Below are 7,500 nucleotides of genomic sequence, written 5' to 3'. Positions count from 1 at the left end.
GTGTGTGTGTGTGTGTGTGTGTGTGTGCAATAAAAACAGTAGAAACGTGTATTTCATATATTTCTGCACTGGATGTAATACACGAAAGCGCTCTGATCCGGTCGTTTCATTTCATTAGTGGTTACCTTGCATACATGTATATATGTATATATGTATGTATGTATGTATGTATGTGTGTATGTATGTATGTATGTCTGTATATATGTATGTATGTGTGTGTGTGTGTGTGTGTGTGTGTGTGTGTGTGTGTGTGTGTGTGTTTGTGTGTGTGTGTGTGTGTGTAGGTTCGGTGGTGTACGTGCGAGTGTGTGTATGCGCGCATGTACCGAAAGAATTCCAACAACCTAGCCTTTAATATTCATTAGGTTTTACATTTGCATTTCAAAATAATAAACATATACTCTCCATTAAAATGAATTTTCCTTCAAGTTGAATCTTTTGTCACGTCCATTCATTATCATATAAACAAACCAAAGTGTCTTGATTTCAAATGAATTTGTTTTTCTGAGCTTTTGTGAAATTTTCTGACAAACGAAGTTCCTGGTTCTTCATGTTGAACGAAACATTTTGAAACTTTTCGTACACCGAAATCTGACTTCTGACGTCACATTCGTGGTCCCTTGAGTGTGAGATGGTCACCCTTGATGTCGATCTTCTCGAGTTTCTCTCTTCTACCTCTTTCCTTTCTTCTACTCTTTTTTCTCCTCTTTTTCAATTCTCTTTTTAAATTTCTTTTTTCGTCCTTTTTTCTTCTTTTTTCACTCATTTTTTTCATCCTATTATGCCTTTCGATCTTCTCTGGCTTCTCTCTTCCCCTTTTTTCCCTTCTCTTCCTTTCTCTTTTTTCTCCTCTTTATCATTTCTCTTCTTTATATTTCTCTTTTCCTCTTTTTTTTTCTCTCGTTTTTTTTTTCTTTCAAACTTTTCTGTTTTCTCTCTTCCCCATCGTTCCTTTCTTTTCCTTTCTTTTTTTCCTTTTGCGTTTCTCTTTTTTAAATCTCTCTTTTCCTCCTTTTTTCTCCTATTTTTCATCTTGATTTCCCTTTCCCCTTTTCGTTCTTTTTTCTTTTTTATGCGTATATAATTTTTTCTTTCTCCTCTTTTCTTCTTTTTTCTTTTTTCTCTTTTTTCTTTTCGTTTTCCTTTCCTTCTTTTTTTTCTTCTCTTGGGTTAAAAAAAAAGTGAGAAAAAAGAAGAGAAGCAGAAGCAGAAGAATAAAGAGGATAATAAAGAGGAGGATTATGATCAGAAGGAAACGTATAGGAAGACTAGAAGAATGACTAGGAAGAAGACTAGGAGGAAAAATAGAAACGAGAAAAGGAAGACTAAAATAAAGCGTAGGGAGAAGACTAGGAGGAAGATATAGGAGAAAGCCTAGAAGGAAGTGTAGGAGGAAGACTAGAATGAAGGCTAGGAGGAAGATTAAGAGGGCTAGAAGGAGGAGTAGAAGAAAGAGTAGGAAGAGGACTAGGAAGACTAGGAGGAAGACTAGGAGGAATACTAGGAGGAAGACTAAGAGGAAGAGTAGAAGGAAGACTAGAAGGAAGAGTAGGAAGAAGATTAGGGGGAAGACTAGAATGAAGACTAGGAGGAAGACTAGGAGGAGCTGTAGGAGGAAGACTAGGAGGAAGACTAGGAAGACTAGAAGGAAGAGTAGAAGAAAGACTAGGAAGACTAGGAGGAAGACTAGGAGGAAGACTAGGAGGAAGACTAGGAGGAAGACTAGGAGGAAGACTAGGAGGAAGACTAGGAGGAAGACTAGGAGGAAGACTAGGAGGAAGACTAGGAGGAAGACTAGGAGGAAGACTAGGAGGAAAACTAAGAGGAAAACTAGGAGGAAGACGAGGAGGAAGACTAGAAGCGAGAGTAGGAGGACGACTAGGAAGAAGACTAGGAGGAAGACTAGGAGGAAGACTAGAAGGAGGCGTAGGAAGAAGACTAGAAGGAAGACCAGGAGGAAGACTAGAAAGAGGAGTAGAGGGAAGAGTAGAAGGAAAAGTAGAGGGAAGAGTAGGAGGAAGAGTAGAAGGAAGACTAGGAGGAAGACTAGGAGGAAGACTAGGAGGAAGATTAGGAATAAGTATAGGAAGAGGACGAGTAGGAATAGGTAAGTGGACACCATTTCTTTCCATTTTTAACCTTTCGATGAGTAATGAACATAACAGCCGTGAGTGGCCTCTGCCTCCCGCGCTCTCGAAGACACTCGCCAGTGCTACGGGATGACGTCAGAGGTCACTTAAGCAAAAGACGGGGGTAGTAAGAGAAACACTAAGAGAAAAGAAGAGGAGAGGAGAGGAGAGGAGAGGAGAGGAGAGGAGAGCGGAGTAGAGCAGAGAAGAGCAAAGGAGAGGAGAGGAGAGGAAAGGAGAAGAGAGGAGAGAGGAGGGGAGGAGAGAGGAGGGGAGGAGAGGGGGAGGGGAGGGGGAGGGGAGGGGAGGGGAGGGGAGGAGAGGAGAAAAAAAAAGGAGAGGAGAGGAAAGAGGAGAGGAGAGAGGATAGGAGAGAGGATAGGAGAGAGGATAGGAGAGAGGATAGGAGAGAGGAGTTGAGAGAGGATAGGAGAGAGGAGAGGAGAGAGGAGAGGAGAGAGGAGAGGAGAGAGGAGAGGAGAGAGGAGAGGAGAGAGGAGGAAGAGAGAGCGGGGGATTGAGCAGAATGATCGAGATATGCGTCGCAGGATGAGCCACAGGAGACGACGACCTCACTGGGGAAATTGGGTAATAGCACAAACACTGTGTGGCAAGAGAAAGAGGAGGAAGAAGAGGAGGAGGAGGAAGAGGTGGTGGGGGTGGAGGAGGAGGAAGAGGTAGTGGGGTGGAGAAGGTGGTGGTGGAGGAGGTGGTGGAGGTGGAGGTGGAGGAGGAGAAGGTGGAGGAAGTAGAGTAGATTGAGGAGGTGAAGAAGGTGGAAGTGGTGGAGGAGGTAGAAGATGGAGGAGGTGGAGGCGTAGGAGGTGGAGATGGACGAGGTGGAGATGGAGGTGGAGGAGGTGGGACAGGTGGGAGAGGTGGATGAGGTGGGAAAGGCGGAGGAGGTGGGAAAGACGGAGGAGGTAGGAGAGGTGGAGGAGGTGGGAGAGGTGGAGGAGGTGGGAGAGGTGGAGGAGGTGGGAGAGGTGGAGGAGGTGGGAGAGGTAGAGGAGGTGGTGGAGGAAATGTTGGAGGTGGAAGAGGTGGAGGAGGTGAAAGAGGTGGAGGAGGTGAAAGAGGTGGATGGGGTGGAAGAAGTGGAAGATAAGCTGAGAAATATGGTGAGGGAGGTGGCGAGTGCGGCGGTGGTGGTGGGTAGTGGTTGTGATAATGAAGGTAGTAGTAGCTTCTGTGTTAGTGGTGGTAGTAGTGGTTGCGCTGGTGAAGCCCGTGGAATCTCAGTGTGATAGCCCCTCAAATTTCCGGTTAATTGATTGTGAATCGTTAGATATTTATCCGAAAACGTTGAAGTTTTATCCAAAAGTATTGGAGTATTCTAAAAAAAAAAAAAAACGAGTTTTATCTGAAATTTTGAATTTTATCCGAAAATGTGTTTTATCTGAAAATTTTCGAGTTTCATATGAAAATTTTGGAGTTTCATCTGAAAATTTTGGAGTTTCATCTGAAATTTTTGGATATCTGTCCGAATTTTTTTTAGTTTCATTCGAAGAATTTTGAGTTTAATCCGGAAAATATTGGAGTTTTACCAGAAATTTTTGGAGTTTGATCATATTTTTATCCGAATTTTGGGGAAATTTTATCTAAAAATTTTGAATTTTTATTAAAAAAAATTGGAGTTTTGTCTGAAACATTTTGGATGTTTATCCGAAAATTTTGGTGTTCTATCCAAAAAATTTGGTGTTTTATTCAAAAATGTTGGAGTTCTATCCACAAATGTTGGATTCTTATCCGATTTTTTTACATTTTTACTCGATTTTTTATTAGAAGCTTTTAGTTTTTTTTATCCGATTTTTTATCCGAAAATGTTGGATTAGGATAATAGAAAGCAATAGTTTGTTAGTATACATTATCCGCATGGGTAATGCTATCCGAAACGTTACTCTTTATTGACATCATTTTTTTTTTTTTTTTTTAATTATGATGATGATCAACCTTAAAATTGTTCTAAATATGGAAAATCAATAAATATTGAGTAGAAACTATCTTGGTTACAATATTCTAGATTTCTGCAAGAACATCTCAATAATATGTCTAACATTCGTATTCTAGGTTTAACATCTCTTAGTTCGTCATTCATCTTCTTACTATATGATCCAAGATTACTTCGATATTTGGAAATTTGAAGAACCAAAGATCATAACCGAAGTCGTTTCTACCCAAACGAAATAGCAAAAGCAAGTAGCATACTAGCGAGAAATGCATAGCGTGTCGCCACATTTAGTGTCTGGGGTAACTTATTCCTATGCAAGGACAACGCGTCGGTCGAGATGGAGAACGTTTTCCAATTACTTTATTGAACAATTTAATTGTTTTAATCTATTTATTTATTTATTTGTCTTTTTTTTTTTTTTTGTAAAAACCAGATATTACATCAGAAGCTTCAAAAACGTTTTCCATTTTTGCTTCCTCCTTGGCTTGATTTTAACGTTGTGTTGTACTTTATTATATATTCATTTATTTACCTTCTTATTTATCTATTTATTAATCTATCTATCTCGTTTTGAAGGGTCAGGATTGCGTGATGGTACGATCTTTGTCTTGTAAGACGCAAGCCGCTCAGGCGAGGGTTCGAATCCGAGCAGATGAGTTTATTTCCAAATGTCAATTGACACAAACACACACACACACACACACACATATATATATATATATATATATATATATATATATATATATATATAGATATATATATATATATATATATATATATACTTATCTGTTTATCTATATATTACATTTTTGCTTCATCCTTTGGTTCAATTTTAAAATTGTTGTACTTTAGCATACATTTATTCATTTATTTACCTTCTTATTTATCTATTTATTAATTTATACATTGTTTTTATGTATTCATTTCCTTATCTGTTTATGTATTCAGTCACTTAGGTAATTTTCATGTATTCATTTACTGATTGTTTCTCATTTATATATTAACTTGTTTATCTATTTACCTATTTACATCATCATTTATTTGTTTATTTATTCATCTATTCACTTTTATTTGTTCATTATTCATTATCCCTTTTATCTACTTACCAATTCACGTCTATGAATTTGTGTGTGTGTAGCTACCTACTTTATCTATTCATTCATTCATGGAAATAAACTCATCTGCTGGGATTCGAACCCCCGCCAGAGCAGAATGCTTCATATAAAGCGAGGACTGTACCGCAGATGAGGCTATTTCCAATTGTCAAAATGACACAAACATAATTCATTCATGTTATTTGTTTTTAGCCATTTGGTTGTTTCTTTGTTTGTTTGTTTGTTTGTTTGTTTGTTTGTAGTCAGTCGAATGACCCCCGATACCTATCCCCCCCACTCCTTGGTACAAAAAAGAATAAACAGTCACAATGAGCTGTCGCATTCACAATGTTATATCACCATACGTCTCAATACCATTCTTCCATACCACCATAAAAGCCACCATACAATCATAGGTCTATATATCATAATCCCTACTTCAGTGTTTTAGTACCATCACAATACCAAAAATCACAATCCAACCTATGGTGATCGGTGGGATTAAATCACCATCATTAATGTCACTATACCCTGACATAATTACACCATACGAACATACCACCAAAAGACCATATCACCATACCACCGAAATACCAAGTCACCCTACTACATCTTAAACATACCACAATCCTCTCACAGTACATCATTATACCACCAGAATAACTATATTGGCATACCATCACAGAACCAAGTTCGATGTTACCACAGTAAAGGCTAAATCCCAGCTACTCTAGGACTCTCCTACCTCCTCTCTTTCGGCCACCTTCCCCTCCGACATGTAATCTCCGGCGAATTGATGAGAGTGTGGGGGGCGGATCCTCGTATGTGGATTAACACCGTATGCAAAACACGGATTAGGATTAAGCATAATTGCAGGGATTCCCGTACAAGTCCGAGTTAAAGGACATGTCAATAAGAAAGAGGGTAAGGAAAGCTCTGATTAAATACAGTCATATATCAAAAAGAGAAGGTCTGCACATACGAAAAAGAGGTCTCACTACACGCATAGGCCAAGAGGAGAGAATGTCTAACTGCAATACAGATCAAGTAGAATAGGGGTGTGCCGATTTTAATCGGCATTGGCAAGAATCGGCACTTTTTTGGTGAATTGGCATCGGCGAGAATCGTTTTTTTTTCTTTTCTTTTTTATCAGCATTGATATTGGCAAAATATTGCCGATGGCGATGCCAATTCTCGCCGATGCCGATGCAGATTCACCAAAAAAAGGTACCGATTCTTGTCGATACCGATTCTGATACCGATTTATCGGCACACCCCTAAAGTAGAAACAATATGACCAATAAAAAGATCTGTATATATGGTCAGACCTGAAGAGGTTTTTGCAAAGAGGACGTTGTTGATTTAGAAACCAATGCAAACCTAGACTAGTTCTTGCTAAAATCATCCTCCGGCACAGATAGACTACTCGAACTAAGCCCAGCTGTAATGATTATAATTTATCTTATATTATTTGTTTTTGTTTTGTTATCATTTGTCTGTCTGATTTTCATTTACCATTAGTTATATGCCAATTTATTATTATTTACTATTTACCTGTTTGTTTATTTTTTAACTATACCTATGCATTTATTTATGTATTTTATTTGTTATTTACATTATCATAGTTTTTATTTGTTATTTACATTATCATAGTTTTTATTTATTATTGTATTATTAATATTATTTTTTTCGCATCCGATATGGATCAAAAGGTCTCCTGTCGGCATGCTCCGCCTTTGTAATCCTTTGAAGCCTTTCCAGTTGTCTTAAATCGATCAAATACCACAGAACCTCCTTGGGAGGATCCTGACAAGGAAAGCACATAATGTAATTGCTTGTTCAAACCTTCTGAAGGTCTAATTACACACAGGATTTCTAGAGTATTCCAGTATCTTCTAGCAAGGGTCTAGAGGCAGACTCTACCTTTTAAACCCTTTCCATACCCGTCCACGTTCTAAAGCAGGGATTCTTAACCTTTTTTCTCCAATTCCCCACCTTTTAGTGAGCCAACTTTCCATTTCCCACCACAGCATCGGTCTTTGACAAATTCGATTTTAACCCATGCAGTGTTTAGTAAGTAAATATACGCTTTGCTTTTTTGTTCCATTTTACGGCCCTTAATTTTTGTTTTCCCCACTTGGCAACTCCGCCATTCCCCACTAGTAGGGAATTCCCCACAGGTTAAGAACCACTGTTCTAGAGCTTTCATTTTCTAGTAACCTCCACTACCTCTACACCAGGGACAAAAAAGTATGCACAACAAATCTGTCGTTTATTGGTGTGACCTTATCGTGGTGTTGAAATCAAAAAGGGGGAAAACGAAAAA

The 7,500-nt window shown here is 38.7% G+C and overlaps 1 protein-coding gene across 1 annotated transcript in view; it reads right to left on the bottom strand.

Moving 5' to 3' along the window:
* Positions 1–7,500, bottom strand: part of LOC143022243 (colorectal mutant cancer protein) — an 829,486-nt gene that overhangs the window by 662,035 nt on the left and 159,951 nt on the right. The window lies entirely within an intron of this gene.

Source organism: Oratosquilla oratoria, chromosome 44 (assembly GCF_046742065.1).
Source record: "Oratosquilla oratoria isolate Oo_2021 chromosome 44, ASM4674206v1, whole genome shotgun sequence".
NCBI classification, from domain to species: domain Eukaryota; kingdom Metazoa; phylum Arthropoda; class Malacostraca; order Stomatopoda; family Squillidae; genus Oratosquilla; species Oratosquilla oratoria.
Note: the sequence above shows the minus strand (reverse complement) of the source record. Positions and strands in the feature narration are given on the sequence as shown.